This window comes from Tachysurus fulvidraco, chromosome 14, assembly GCF_022655615.1.
Source record: "Tachysurus fulvidraco isolate hzauxx_2018 chromosome 14, HZAU_PFXX_2.0, whole genome shotgun sequence".
Taxonomy (NCBI): Eukaryota; Metazoa; Chordata; class Actinopteri; order Siluriformes; family Bagridae; genus Tachysurus; species Tachysurus fulvidraco.
In genome coordinates, this window is record NC_062531.1 from 21,995,195 (window position 1) to 22,011,194 (window position 16,000).

A 16,000-nucleotide genomic window follows, 5' to 3' on the forward strand; every position below is an offset into this window, starting at 1 on the left:
AACAACTGCTTTTTTTCCCCCACAAACCCAATGAAAATAATAACTTGCTGTAAGATTTCTTCTTTTTTAATATGTCTGTTTTCTGAAAGGTTTTTCTCCTAACATTATTTCAGCAAGTTTTTCCTCACCACAGTTGCCCCAGGCTAGTTCATTGGGGATACATTTAAATAAAAAACGTACCATTTATTTCCTGAGTTTATATATTCCTCTGAAGCTTTTAAAGCTGTAAAGGTTTTTAATTCACTGCAAGTTGTATCAATTAAATTAGTTGTAATTCTAATCTAGATGTAGAACTGTGTCTGTGACAAATCTTGTATCTTCCATATTTAAGCAGAATCATCTAAGTATTCAAGCATTAACTAATGTTTAGAATTGATATTAAATCATAAATAGATGTGATGAGGTTTATAGGTGATGACACGTGTGACATTTCGGTGGTTTGTATGTTATATAACCCGGCCTACCTGAGACGTTTCGCTCCACGTGAGGTGCAAAGTACCTGCCTGTCCGGCTTTAAGCTGCTGATAATCAAAGGGAAGGGCAAGATTCATGCTGTTTACACAGAGCGTTTCCATTTTCCCTGGATCACCTACTGCTCTTCATCTGAATTTGCTACACATGAGTAAGTATTACAGCCAGAAATCTGTTTGGCACTTTTGCAGTCTTGTGGAACCTTTTACAATGTATCTAGGTGTTGGGACTTGCATAGAGGTTTGACAGTATGTTTAGCGCTGTTTTTAGTTAGAGACATATGTTTGGCGTTCTTCCAAAATGTCAGGATTGTAAATGCAGAAGAATTGAGATGAGATTAATGATTGTTGGCAGTTGATGAGCATAACAGAGGCACATTAAGGGCCAGTTAACCGGCATGCCAGCCTGGAGCTGGAGCTGAGCATGGAAACTGTGAGAGAAACAATGATCTCTTCCAGCTGAATGTGTGTGTGTGTGTGTGTGTGTGTGTGTGTGTGTGTGTGTGTGTGTGTGTGTGTGTGTGTGTGTGTGTGTGTGTGTGAGAGAGAGAGAGAGAGAGAGAGAGAGAGAGAGAGAGAGAGAGAGAGAGAAAGAGAGAGAGTTCCATCGTTTGCAATATCTCTACTGACTGCACACAAGGGTTCCACAAATTTTAGTGCAAAACCTCATTGAACATTTTAGTCCATCTCTGTTCACACTGATTCTGATTATCCGCGTCATGCTTTGTGCTTTGTGTCACAACACAATCTTACCCACAGTCCTTTACTATTGCTTTAATTGAATCCAGATATCAACCGGATGTAAATCAGATTGCAAGTCTGTACAGCTCATAATATGCAGATCAGCTTCTTACAGTTGACCTTGCTTTGCTTTGCTGTTCCATGTTTCCTTTTTTATGCTAAAAAAAAACGATAAGCAAAATGTGGTTGCAAACTCAGAACAGGGCAGAGCTCAAGGACCATGAATGTTACGACCTAATGTACTGGAAGGAGTTTTGGTTGGCAGCTATGGCGTGTGCTATGGAGAGCTGGATGTATTTACATAAGTAAAAAACAAAACAATCAAGTTACTTTTCTATAACCGCATGTCCCAACATGTTGCTCTTGTAACACAGCAATTTCCTATTTAATAGCACATTTTCAGGTTATTACTTTTCTTGTAAAATAAAGATTGACATTTTATACTTTTAACCATTTGTATAGTTACTTTTATTGATAGGGAAAATTTATGGTGCAAAGTTATATCAGTTATAAACAGTTATTAAGTCATGTGCCATGTGTCATGACTGTACAAGTGCCTGGGAAGTGAAGTATAATGTATTAAAACAAGCTTATTAATATAAACCTGCACAACTGTCAGAGGTGCTGTTATACAAAATCAACACCTTCTGACCAATCAGAGATGAGAAGTGGAATCTACACTGAGTCATGCATTGTCACATTGTCCCAGGTTCAATTATGAGGTCAGGTGATGTGTTGTTATGGTTTATGTATCATCTCTATACATGTTAGCCGCGTGTTCGATCCAGAAACATGCCAGGAGTTGGATTGGAGCCTGATTAAGATAAAATGCTTTCAGGATCTGAATGAAAGGAAGAATGAAGCAACATACTGATTAAACCTTCTTCTGGCTGCCTTTCTGTTAACAGTGAAGCAAAAAGTATTCATTTGCTCTAACAAGGCAGATGTGCATTCGGCAGATGTGCCAGCTGTATGTCCACATGACAGAGATCAAACCCACACCGCTGCTTTCAAACAGTGAGAGGAAATGGGTTTGTTCTCCTGATTCTAAAACAGAAGAGGGAGTTGCCTCTGAGAACATGCTGGAGTTTCTATTATTTCCATCTGTACATGTGTGTGTTGGATGGAAACTATTATGGAGACCCCCAACTTGTTAGGCCCTGTGAGGTGTGTGTGCGTGTGTTTATGCGTGTATGTGTATGTGTGGGTGTTTCTGGTTTGCTCACAGACTCACAGAAGCACAGCCCATTAGTAGACGCCCCCAGCCCAAAACAGAACAGCGTCTTTCCCTGCTTCTCTCAATCCCTCGATCCCTCGCTTTAACTGTTTCACTGGAACTTCATCTAACAGTAGGTACCAGTTTCTCTCCTGTCACTGAATTCACACACATTCTGCATTCACTATTCACTAGCTAACACTTACCATGTGTGCTCTTGTGTTTCTAATGACTTCCTTTGTGCATGTTTACTCCAATTCAAATCTCCAATCTTGTCTATTGAGAAATGAGACTTTAATATCCTCATGTGAACTGTGGCAGCCAGCACAGCCTGATCTGCTGGAATTCCGAGCGATGTGTGTCAGTGTGTGACTGCAAAATGGGAAACAATCCCATATGCTGAGCAGTGCTGTATGAGTGCCATTGTTTTATTCACTAGTGGCATATTTTCCAAGCTGCATTGTGGAATTGGACTAAACTGAATGCCAGAATTAGGGTGAACACTGAAGACATTTAATTCTGGAGTAGCTCTAGGTTTTTGTCTCACAAACTTTGTTTCTAAATTTATCATACAATATTTAATACGTCATCGTGATTCTTATAATCTGGGAGATTTCATCACTTGTCCAAGGATCTATATTTGTCCTGCTACTACGTTAGGTATTGTATAACAAATTTAATTTCTTATCGCAGTATTATTCGTTAATATATTAAAAAAGCAGATCGGATTCATTATGTTTCAGTGTTGTTTAAAATTTAGTTCATTTATCTAAGTATGTGCTGTATCCTCATCAGGGTTGTGGTGCATCTGGAGCCTGTCCCAGGACACTTGGGAATAAGGTGGGAAAACACCCTTGATGGAATGCCAGTCTATCACACGGCATCATGCTATTGTTCAGGTTGTGCAGTTTTAGCTCTGAGGAGTGGAAGTCCATGCCTCCAATACAAGTGACTGATTGGCACAAAGGCCGCACCTCCTTCACTATGACACATAGCCTTAGCTTCTATCTGCTCTTCATAAGGCCGCACCTCCTTCCATAGGTTAGACAGACAAAGGAACTACACTGTGACTGACAGATTCATAATGGATGACAGACACACAGGTCACACCTCCTTCACTGTGACTGACAGGCCCAGAGGTCACGCCTCTTTTTACTGGGACTGAGAAGCAAGGCTAACATTAACTATACTGTATACTGTAACTATGCTGATGTTTCCAATGGTAACAGGGATTAGCTGAAAGTAGACCAAGTCCCAAATGGTTTCCTCATCCCTGCAAAGGTGTACTGTATAGTGCAAAACAAAACGGCTTCTACACCCAGGTAGTGCAGTAAAGATTCAGTGGCTCAGTTTGGCAGCAAGCTTCCCTGAAGTTTAGCTAATCTGTCTTATCAGGTATATTTTCATTACAGTCAACAAATATCCATCTTGGTTGGGGTGCTAAATGAGGATGTTGTTACTGTACTAATCCAGAGCAGCCAACAACAAAATGTTAGCAGGCTAATCAACTTAAGCATTTTTTGTCTTAGCCGACATTTAGCTCACAATTTAGCAATAAATCAAAAACTCAAACCTCACCAGACAAAACAAAAGTACCATCTACTGTACCTGAATATGATGCACTTTTCACATCTGCCGTCCTTTCCCCTTCAGTGAAATAGCATTTGTTCATTTGCTCAAATCACTGCTTTGGCTGGAAAAGTGTCTCCTGCAATGTCACAGCAAGAGGTCATAGATGATAAATGTTACAGCCAAACAAAAGATATTGTTGTATTGTCACAGGTCTGCTTTTTTTTGAAGGAGTACTGTATATGCGTAGCTGCTTATGTGTATAGCTAATTCACCTTAAACCATATCTCCACTGTATTAGTTTCATTGGATCAAGTTGGCCTTTTATTTATCAAATTGACTTTTAGGTTATCAAATTTGACTGATGCATTTGATAGGAAGAGAAAACTAAAGCATAATAATGCCTAAGATGAACTCTTTTCATTAAGTTCATGAAAGTGTAATGTAACTTCCACTTTCTCGTGTGATGTTTACAGTATAGTGCCAAGTCTTTTTAGGGGAAAGTAATAAAGAAGTGATGCTCAAACTTTTACTAAAATTCACCAGGTGACATCATAGACTGATTTGCATATTCACTGAATCTTTTTTTTTATTTGAATAAAAAAACAACAGAATTACAAGTCATTTCAGAAAATAGACATGAAGGAAACAGTTACAGATGGAATAACTTGACTTGAAATTTATAGAAGATGTGTTGATTGGTAATAATGATTGATTGTCGGGAACAATTGTGATCAGTGGTTGGTTGTTGGGAACAATGGTGATCAGTGATTGGTAATTGGGAACAATGCTGATCAGTGGTTGGTTGTTGGGAACAATGGTGATCAGTGGTTGGTTGTTGGGAACAATGGTGATCAGTGGTTGGTTGTTGGGAACAATGGTGATCAGTGGTTGGTTGTTGGGAATAATGGTTATAACTCAACTCAATCAAACTTAAGCTTTATTGTCATTTTTCCACACGTGTATACTGTACAAAAGAACATAACTTAATTCTAAAATTCCCACACACCCAAAAACAAGGTAATTTTTCTTATGCTCTGTACTTCATGTAGATCTAAAGCAGTATAAGCATCACAGTGTTAAAAGTAAATATTTGCATGAGTTGTTAAACAAACTCACACGGTCTTACATAACACTGGGCCTTGCCCATAGCCATAGCCGTTCCTTCCATATTGTCACGACTGTTGTTAATTAAACTGTCCTAATGTTCGGTTCAAACAATACTTCAACGCTGATGTCATTTATAGCACATTATTTCAGTTATTTCTGCTTGATATAATAAAGAAGTTGAATACCTTTCCTAAATTGGACAATCCTGATGAGTTTGGACAGCTATGTGTGCAGTCTGTGCTGCTTTAATGGCTTTGCTTTTGGCAGGTAGGATGAGGGATGTGTGTATATCTGGGCCTTCTCTTCTCTTCTCTTCTCTTCTCTTCTCTTCTCTTCTCTTCTCTTCTCTTCTCTTTTCTTCCTTTTTAGTAGTCTTTGAAAATAAATGCTCTAAAAATGCAAGACACACACACACACACACACACACACACACACTTAGGGTACTAGTTTGAGTTACGCTGCCTCCTTCCAAACCACTGAATTATTAAAAAGCTGCTGACTCCTACAGCTCTAGAGAGCCAGAGACCTTTATAAACAGGCATCCTTACACACACACACACACACACACACACACACACACACACACACACACACACACACACACACACACACACACACACACACACACACACACACGCTCTCACAGACTGTTAACTCACTGACCAAAGTAATCATGCATATCTCATGTATACTGATTGTGTGTGTTTGTGTGCATGTGTGTGTGTGTGTGTGTGTGTGTGTGGGTGTGCTGTGTGTGTGTATGTGTGTGTACAAACATCTGACTGCATGCTGCTGGAATAATGAAGCTTGTCACCTGAACTCCCAGTTATATAACGCCTCTCCTGCAGGCCATGTGGCCTAAACTGAAACTCTTCACCTGTGGGAGAACTGGTTTAGATTCTGTGTCTTAGCAACGTTAAACAGAAACTATTCCATCAACTTCAAGACAAATAATCCTGTTTACAACACGGCTTTGTTAACATTTTTTGTCCTTGAGGAATTTTTCAGAGTTAATCCAAGTTTCGGCAGATCACGGATGTTAGTGACACGCTAAGATTGTTAGTGTGTATTATTACTTCAGGTTGCCTGTTTCAGGTGTTTGTTATAGCGTATACAGTATGTTCACAGCATTCTTCACACGCTGGGGATGGAAAGATGCCAAACAAAACAGGGTGCATTCAAGCACAACATTTTTTACCCTTGATTTTATCCACTGCATCTCTATACTGTGAACCAAGAACAGCAAATTATGTGTGTAGAAATGACCAAGAAAACATTTGTAGAGCAAGGTGACTTCTAAGGGCAGATGTGGCTTTATTATGGTCTGTACCGGAGGTCAGAACACATAACTCTAACAAAAAACTAATCATTAGCACATAAAATTAGCACATAACAAGTCCCTGTAAATTAGTTACTACTACAGAAATTATTGTTTTATTAGAATGAGTGAATTAATAAAAACTAATCATTTCAATTACTGAAATACTGTCAATACCAAAAGTATTGTCAAAAATGCTGTTATACAAAATAAATCAACGCCTTCCGTCCATAACATTCAAGAATTCAAAAGGCACAGTTGTAATTTCAGGTACAGTATCAGTGCCAGGTATTTTATCAAAAAATGCACTTCCTTGGCTTTGTGAAACCAACTACAGCCTGGTGGTCCCTTCCCAGATTTTGTGCCTAAAATAAACCATGATCTCACAGTTTGGAAAGAAGCATCAATTTCCACATGTCTCTTCAAAATAATAAAGTAATGAAATCACCTGTCTGTGTGAGTAAACTGTTTTAAATGAGGGTGTGAGGTCGGACATGTATAGCCATGCTAGGTTAATGCTTACGGAGGGGCTCGGCTAGCCACATTGCATAACCCTGTAATGTATTTCTAACACGCAATTGTTTAGGGGCGATGTCTGAACTTGCAGAAAATCTTAATCTCTAGCTCTATAACATCGTGTACAGCTGACCTCAGCGTACGTGAATCAAGGGATTCATTAGTGTTTACTCCAGGCTTATGTCAGTCATTTGTCAAGTCATTTAGAGAAACCTGTTCTTTTCTAAGTTGCAGCTGTAGAAAGAAAGAAATAAGGACGAAGAATAGCATGGTTAAGAGGGTGGGGCTGTTTTTATTTGACTTCCTTTGTTTTTTTATCAGCATGCTGTAGAAATATCAGCTTATTAGCACCGAGAATGAGTTAGGCGCCAATTGAAATGTCACTCGTAAGTGCAGAAAGTCAGCCAAGAACAAGTCAAGTATACGCTGCCTGGTCGTTTCCACGGCAACCCTTAGTGACCGGGACGTTCACCCCAGGCAGAGCTAAAAGTGTATGCATGTGTGTGTGTGTGTGTGTGTGTGTGTGTGTGTGTGTGTGTGTGTGTGTGTGTGTGTGTGTGCATGTAGTTACTCTATCAAGGGAGTGAAAAGAGGTTAAATGTAAGAGTAAAAGAGAGGGAGTGTGTGAATGAGAGAAAGAGGGAGAATACATATATGGTCGGTGAGATCTGACAGAGGGAGAGGGAGCGAGAGAGAGAGAGAGAGAGAGAGAGAGAGAGAGAGAGAGTATGTAACAGGAGGTCTGAGGCGGTCAGATGTGCAGTCTGAGAGTGTGTGTGTAGGAGTGAGGCTGTGTTTTCCTAAGGACTCTATGCACAGCAGTACCATCACACACTCCAACAGATCTCTGACACAGACTTTGGTGAGTTCATTTTTCCCTTTTCCATAGCAACGCTCAAACTTTACCATTTATTTGTATCTGTAGTCCTTATCCAGGCCTTCAGAGCTTCATTCAGAAAGTTAAACTTCTGGTGAACTGTCATGTCATGTCTTTCTGAGCAGAAATATCAGGTTCTCACGTGGGTCAGGGAATGAAAAATATTGTAAACATGTAATGCTTTTTGAACAGGTTTGTTTTCAGTGAGTTTGAGAATCTACCTTTTGTGACTTCTCAGTGGATTTACATATTGAGCGCCTCTGATTTGTTTTAAAGGAGACTCGGGAACAGAAACGTGGTGCTGAAATGATTTAGAATGATCCTTGGTGGCGTATGGAAATCTTTATTATTGTTATTAAAGGTCTGGGAAATGAGATAACAGTGTAAACAGGTGTAAAGCTGTCTAACTAACTGTATGTTCGTCGTGATCGGTGAGCTTTGATTGGCTAGTCTTAGCCATCAGAGTTAACAATATATGTTTTTATACAAGAATTCATTCATAGTGGATTGTGTTTGCTTTTAAATAAATCCATTTAGTTTCTGCTCATTTTTCAGTTGTCTTACATTTTCCAGTATTTCCAGTAATTGTATTATAATTAATAAATGCATTAATATTAATACAGTATCAAAGATTAATAAAAAGCAAGATTTCAAAAACATTAGACAATACACTGCTAGACATTAGACTAAACTAGCATATTTTGTACAAGAGTAGCTGTAGCTAAAATTATAGTACATAATAACTATTATATTTTTTAGAACTGTAGAAAAGTTTGCTACAATTATAATGAGTTAATGTTAGTAATGTTTTTGCTTCTATATATTTTATAAGGCAAAATAAATCCTGTGTATAGTTTCTATGGAATATCCGGTATAATGTATTACAATATGTGCATTAATATGAACCTGTGATTTGATAAATAATCAACTTTTTCTGACCAATCAGAATCAAGAATTCAGTACTTTGGTATTAGACTGGCTGTATCATTTCGAGTGATATGAGGATTATCATGTACATTTTAATATTACAAATGCAAATTACAAAAAAAAAAAAAAAAAACTATATGAAAATTTATCTCCCAGCTTTTAATAGACCATAAATGGTAACCTGCTGAGCTTTCAGCCTCGTCTTCTTGCGTTCAAAGTCTTTCATCCCTTCTTCTTCTTCTTTTTTACATGCATGAGTGAGAACTTTCCTCTGTTCCTCTTGTTCCTAAAAGAAAGATTTCTGCATTAAGTGGTCAGGGTTTAATCTGGTTCCTTTCCTTTTCTCTAGCTGTCTTCCCTCTTCTTTGTAGGTAAATGTGAGTGGTGTCAAGTCCATTAGTGTGAGTGTCTAGGGATAGTGTTTGTGTGTGTGTGTGTGTGTGTGTGTGTGTGTGTGTGTGTGTGTGTGTGTGTGTGTGTGTGTGTGTGTGTGTGTGTGTGTGAGAGAGAGAGAGAGAGAGAGAGAGAGAGAGAGAGAGAGATGATGAAGCAGTATACAGCTTTCCCATCGATCTCTAATAAATGTGGATATCTAACAGCATTATGATGACAACAACCAAATCACTAGCAAGCTACTGTAGCACCCACAGTCATTGTACTAGCAGACTGGGAAGTCACAAGGTTACTACCAAGCTTGTTAACATCAGCACACAAGTTTTCTGCTAGCTAACAACAGAAAATATGTGGTATTTTGTAAAAAGATCTCTATAAGATTAAACATTAGACACACATTAGATACAAACAGATAAGGTTGCTAGCAAGCTAGATAACATTAGATTAAAATGCATTGCATCACATTGTCAACCAGCACACAAAGGACATATAAAGTAGCTAACTTTGCTGATATATTGTTTGAAACAGATAAACTGACTAGTATCCAAGGTTGCTAAAAGGCTAGCTAATATTAATAGTCATATTGTGCTAAACAGTAGACAAGATACACTGATAGAAAATATAATAACTAGCATATTGTGCAAACTAGTAGTTTTAGCTCTAACATAATACTAACTACTATATTGTGTAGAACAGTAGATAAGGTAGCTACAGTATGTAATGGTAGTAAAGCTAGAAGTCTCTGCTTGTATATATTTGAAGATGACTCGGAGTAATAAATCTGAATATATGTTTATATAAACTAGCAAAAAACTGTAATCAAAATCCATCCTACTAATTTTTTTTCCTTTCGGTAGCTCCAATGCACCCATTCTTGCCATCATACTGACTACAGTTTGCGACTTTTTTGAATACTTTATGAACTGTTCAGCGGAGGAATGGAAATGAACTTTTTCAATCAGTGTAAACAAATGAATGATTTTATTGCTGCATGTCTGATACAAAATGAGTCAGGACTCATTGGCTTTCATTGTGAGAAGTGTGTTTTTCCCTCTGTTGGGATAACCTTACATTAACCTTTAGTGGTTGAAGAAAACATGTTAGAATTTTAGAGGCTTATGAACAAGCTACTGGGGCATTTCAAAGAGCAGACATGGGTTTAATATCAACATTTACAAGACAGAAACATTTGTGTGCTTTCATTTTATTGGAACCTATCTGTAAATATATTGCCTGTAAATAGTATAGGGAAAAACAGAAGTAGTTATAAAAGCCACAGTTCTGAGTGTCTACTTTATACTGAGCTTCATATTAACCCCCACTGTGGAGTAGGACATGACAAAGACATTCAATGGTGAACTTGGACACAACAAAACAGGCACAAATATAATTGTCTGGTAAAAAGACTTAAATAGTGCTTGACCAATCAAAAAATAAAATCACCAATCCAGCGTTTATTTAGAGATGAATAGCACTGTTCTAATGTGATCTGTGATATTTAACACATACGAAAGGTAAGAGCTGGGTGTTCGGAGTGCGTGCAGTGTTCTGAACGGAAATTCAGCCTCAGAAGTGATGTATGCTACTTGACTATATATCTCTGTTTAACCTAAAACAGACCTGTTGCCTCATTAGTGTACTATGGCTGATATATGACTCTGCTTCCACTGGGAAACCACTTGCGTCCAGTGCTACCGGTAATAACGGACATTCCTTGCTTTAGCTGTACTTGCTCCAAATGCAGATTTTAGAGCTGTGGTCTACTGAATCACTCTGTTGGATAGCCTGAGAAAACCAGAGAAAAATGTAAAGCCACAATGCAGAATATTAAGTTGCCTCTGCTTAAGCAAATACTCAATAGAAACATGTAGAACAGCCTTCCAAAAGTTACAGAAAATGGGCTTTGTGTTTTTTCCATATTTTGCTAGCTAGCGAGTTCCTCCTAAGAAGCAGAACATGAAGTGTTGAATCAGCTTATTTGTTTCTTAAACCTTCATAAAACTTAACGCTAACATACATTTTAAAACTAAACGAAGATCATATCTCAGCAGCAAATGTTAAAGGTAAATAGGGGGTAAAAGACTGAGAAGTATGAGCAGAGCAAACATATGAACAGAGTTTCAAAACCGTGTCCGAGTGAATGCCTTAATGAGTTTCGAGCCTGAAGGACTGTCTGGCTCTTCACTATCAAACGGCATGCAGCATCTGGGCCATACATGGAGAAGAGATGTTTCTGATTAATGTGTGTATCCGTTAATAACGGTTGATTGTAAGCAGACACACAGAGCCATGTATGGAGCAAAGTGAATGAGGGCGGGGGGAATGTATATGTGTACTATTTGTGTAACGAAGAACGAGTAAGGATTATATTGTAAAAAAAAGGAATAAAGGGAGTGTCTGGAAATGTTGAGAGAGGAGAAAGGAGGGATGACAAAGATGAATGGAAGGACTTTTTTTGGACTCCAGGTCAAGTCTTGTGAGTTTACCTCACAAATCATTTTGGATGGTAGCCTGGTACTTGTCCATAATTGCTTCCTTAGTAGACAATGTCCTGGTTTCTTTATAAGCCTCATTGTTTTCTTTTTCCTTTTTGTTTCTCTCTCTCTCTCTCTCTCTCTCTCTCTCTCTCTCTCTCTCTCTCTCTCTCTCTCTCTCACACACACACACACACACACACACACACACACACACACACACACACACACACACACACACACACACACACACACATATACACAGGCAGATTTGAATATATAGCAGATAGGATTGCTTGTTATCTGTTAAACAAATTAGGAAATAATTTAATTGTTTCTGATAACACTTGAAACCAATGGAGCGAGTTCTCTCGCTCGCGGTGGTGGTTGCTTGTCTTATTGATGTGTATGCATACTTGCATTAGTCTTTTGGGGTTTTTGTTATGACTCTGATGTATAACAGAGCCTGTGGAACATGCGTCATCCCCATGCACCAATATGGATTATATAAACACATGTTCTTCCTTTTATGGAATCATCTTAAAACAAGGATTTATGTCTTCTGATCTATTTGGACAGACCTGATGACTGATTAAGCTTATCTTTTCCAGTGCAACAAACAAAACAGCTTAAGTATAGCATGTTCTCCTAATGCCAAAAAGGAAGGATAGGGGTTTGGAATCAAACCCCCAAACCCAGGGCAGTGCAAGGATAATCACTAAGCTACTGTTCCCCCCAGATGCACTGTTTACTTAGGACAAAATAAATGGTGATGTATTACAGTAGGAAGAGTTTGTTAGTGTCTCTGGTAGATGATGCACTGCAGTGGCTGAGATGCAGTATTTAGTAGATACTAGTAGAAGATTTAGCCCATACTATCACTTTTTTTCAAGATGTACTTTTTATATATAAATGTTTGGTCATTTCGGGCTGATGGCCATTTATCAGCATACATGCTTGATTAAAATCAGCCTTACTGAAACATTTGTAAGTCTTATTTCGGTTTTGCCAATGAAAACTTTATGCACAACTTGAGTAAAAGATTGATAAATGAGGTCCAATGAACAGGAAAGTTCTTGAAAGGCTGGTTAATAATTGAAAAACTAAAAGAAATCTTTATATGCATCTCTAATTTTGTTTGCTTTTTGTTACTGGGACAATGAGGCATGGTCAGTCTATGAGCAGTATAATAAATAGCACAGCAGTTGAATAGAAAGGCCGTTTTTTAACCTCGCTGGTAGTAAGTGGTTGATAAAGAAGCTGACAAACTCATGGGTAACTTAAACAATTAGTACATTTGGCAGTAGCATTTGTCTTAAAGGGGTCTTGGTTTGTAGACTGATCCGCAATAACACTGAATCTATGCTTTTTTTTATACACTTGCTATTGTGACTAAGGTCCTCATTCACCAATTGACTTTCTAAAGGAAAAAAGACGGTCATAAAGACTATAAAGCCTCTGTCCTAGGTATTGTTGCTAGATTAACATGTAGAGTATCTATTCTAGGCAAAAAGTTCTATTGCACTTATGTAAAGTTAATGAATTTAAGAAAAATCTGGTCATTTCCTCAAACCACCCAAATGACATAAAAGGATGGCAGCAATAGATTTGTATTACATATAATAGCCCATAAAAAAGAGTCAAGCACTTTCGAATGAATCATCTTCAGTCTCTTTGGTGAAATTGGTCATAATTTTTCCCATTTATCTACCAGTTGGTCCTGTTCCCAAAGCGATGAGTCAGACGGCACATCCCAGCAGGGCCTGGGTGACATTACCTTCAAACATTCCTGTGGAAAAATATGTTCACTGGGATGTTCCTTGCGGAAGTTGTACTTTTTTTCCACCAAGCTTTGGAACAGACAACTATTTAAAGATAGTATCTCAGAGATCTTGGCTGGTATCTTTTATATTACTATCTCTAACCCAAAACATCTGGCAGGAAGACTGTAAACTCTCACGATGGGACCCATAACAACGGACCATGTCTCGAGTGATGATGTCACCGAGCTTTAGTAGTATTGGTTTAAAGCCTAGAATTAAGTTTACTGGAACCAATTACTGAGGCATTATCCCAGAAACTGGCAGGAAATATATCCGTGAACAGAAGAATTGCTTGTTAGATGACATAATTTCATGTTCATTTGCATTCTGCAAAAAGAACTCATCCTTTTTAGATTATGCAGGATTGAAATTAGAGACTACAGTACGTACAAGAAAGAGCGAAAGCCAATGAGTTTTTTTTGTTTGTACAGAAAACAGACTCATTTATGGGAAACCCAGCCGTGATCTTAACCATTTTCAGCTTTTCATACAACTTTGATCTCAATTACTTGAACATGATTATAACCGAAAGCCAAAACAAAACTCTGGGATCCTGTTGAGTTAGTATACAGTTTTCTGAAAAAATTTGCATACTATTATTCATAGCAAATGCTAGTTATGATGAAAATATCCTCATTTTATGTATAAGATTCTTATTCATAATTATCATAGTTAGGAGATAAGAATTAATATTTCAGTAGACCTGCCAGTTAGTAAGGGAAACCATTATAATAATTCAGTAGTATGGTAAAAAACAGATAACACATGAGAACATCATTCATTACGGTGTATGGTAGTCATTATGATCTCCAACCCTCAGGCCTCCCCTTTATTAGCGAAATTCATTATCTGTATCTAACCTGTCTGTTACCCCATGCAGCTGGTATGCAGGTCTGCCGCTCTTCGAAAATTAACTTCTGAGGTCAGATCCGGAACCTAACAGTCTATAAACCAGCCGAAACACCAATTAGGCTTAGAAAACAATTCGTTTAACAAACAACAGACATCCTGCTTGCTTGTATAGGGATGAAAGCTTGATTAGATTACAATGATGGATGGATGAATGGATGGATGGATGGATGGAGGGAGGGAGTGAGGGAAGGCTGGCTGGATGGTTGAAATGGGTGTAGATGAGATGGACTGGACGAATGGGATGTTTTGGGGATTGCTAAACGGACCATATGGTAGACGTTTTTGTTGCATGGTATACAGTAATCTATAAATCTATTTAGTTGAACAGTTAGCTATAAGCCCTTCTCTGGATGCTAACCTGAAATTGACTGATGAAGCTGTGGTTTAATCTCATAACAATAAAATTTAACAAATTTATATCTAATATTAATAATATCAAAGTATGCACCACAAATATTTAACACAGTCCCCAGGTCAATGTTCGCATAGTAGCCAAGAGTTCTGGGAAACGTGTCTGATGTCATTGCCAAGTTTACTGTTCTGACCACGCGACATTCCGAAGTGCTCAGCATCAGACCAGGAAACAACTCTTGCCCTGAAGTCCATGTAGGGCCTGCTGGATAAACAGAAGCCAAAAGTCTTAGATGATTCTGTGCATAAGTTCAGTACATTCTGATCTGCTTGTCCTCTATAGGCATTAGAGATACAGACAGGTCTAAAGGTTCAGAGGTTTTCAAGCCGTGTTAGATCCTACACTAACATTCTAATTGTGTTTTCTGAAAGCAGTTACACATAAGACATAGAAAAGCACACTAAATGAGTCAGTACTAAGGTGGTGCAAACAGGATATTCAAATATATTTCAAATTTCTTTTTCTCAAAGCAGCTCAAATGTTTAACTAATTAAACAAATCAAATAATATGCTCTTGCTAAATAAGAGTCACTGGGACAATTTTTCAGTTGTATTCTCGTGATCTGCCAAGTAAAATTTTTACATCGTATGATTTTCTGTTTAATTTTTACATGATAAAATAATTCTTGGAACATGTGTGGAGGCAGGTGATATTATTTCATGTAATCCGTAATTTATGTCAGTATTTCTTTTTACATTTTTTGTATTAAAAGTGTAACTGCTGCTATGATGAACGTCCTCGCATCTAAACGCCACTGATAGGAGGATGACAAAGGATTACACAATACTCATGACAGCTGCAAATACTGTCTGTAAGCGGCAATAAAAAATACTCAGAACAGTTACAAAAATATTCTTACTACTATTCTTTACTACGATCCCAAGGAAAAAAAGGTTCCAAATCTTTTCCGGATGTGCTCCAAGTAAGACAAGATTCCTGGGTGGAAGTCTATGTGCTAAAACCATGTGTTGAGAATAAACACTTCTTAAGCCTTGTCATGTTTTGCATAGTTATTTGAGTGGTTTTATGGCCTGGCTATCAAGAAGAAGCTTGACCATATTAGGTTGACTTTCACTTCAGTCTCTCTTAATCTTAGATGGATGTCTGAGTTTTCCTGCTGAGTTTTCTCTCTCTCTCTCTCTCTCTCTCTCTCTCTCTCTCTCTCTCTCTCTCTCTCTCTCTCTCTCTCTCTCTCTCTTTCTTTCTTTCTTTCTTTCTCTCTGTACCCATTTAAGTAATAA

General features: G+C 38.0%; 1 protein-coding gene across 1 annotated transcript in view; it reads left to right on the forward strand.

Moving 5' to 3' along the window:
* Window positions 1–474: 474 nt before the first annotated feature.
* The window catches only part of sorbs3 (sorbin and SH3 domain containing 3), a 42,433-nt gene continuing 26,907 nt past the window's right edge, over window positions 475–16,000 (forward strand). The window contains exons 1-3 of the mRNA XM_047799722.1: window positions 475–622; window positions 2,440–2,560; window positions 3,223–3,267. The gene's annotated coding sequence lies outside the window, so the exon portion shown is untranslated. The remainder of the gene's footprint in view (window positions 623–2,439; window positions 2,561–3,222; window positions 3,268–16,000) is intronic.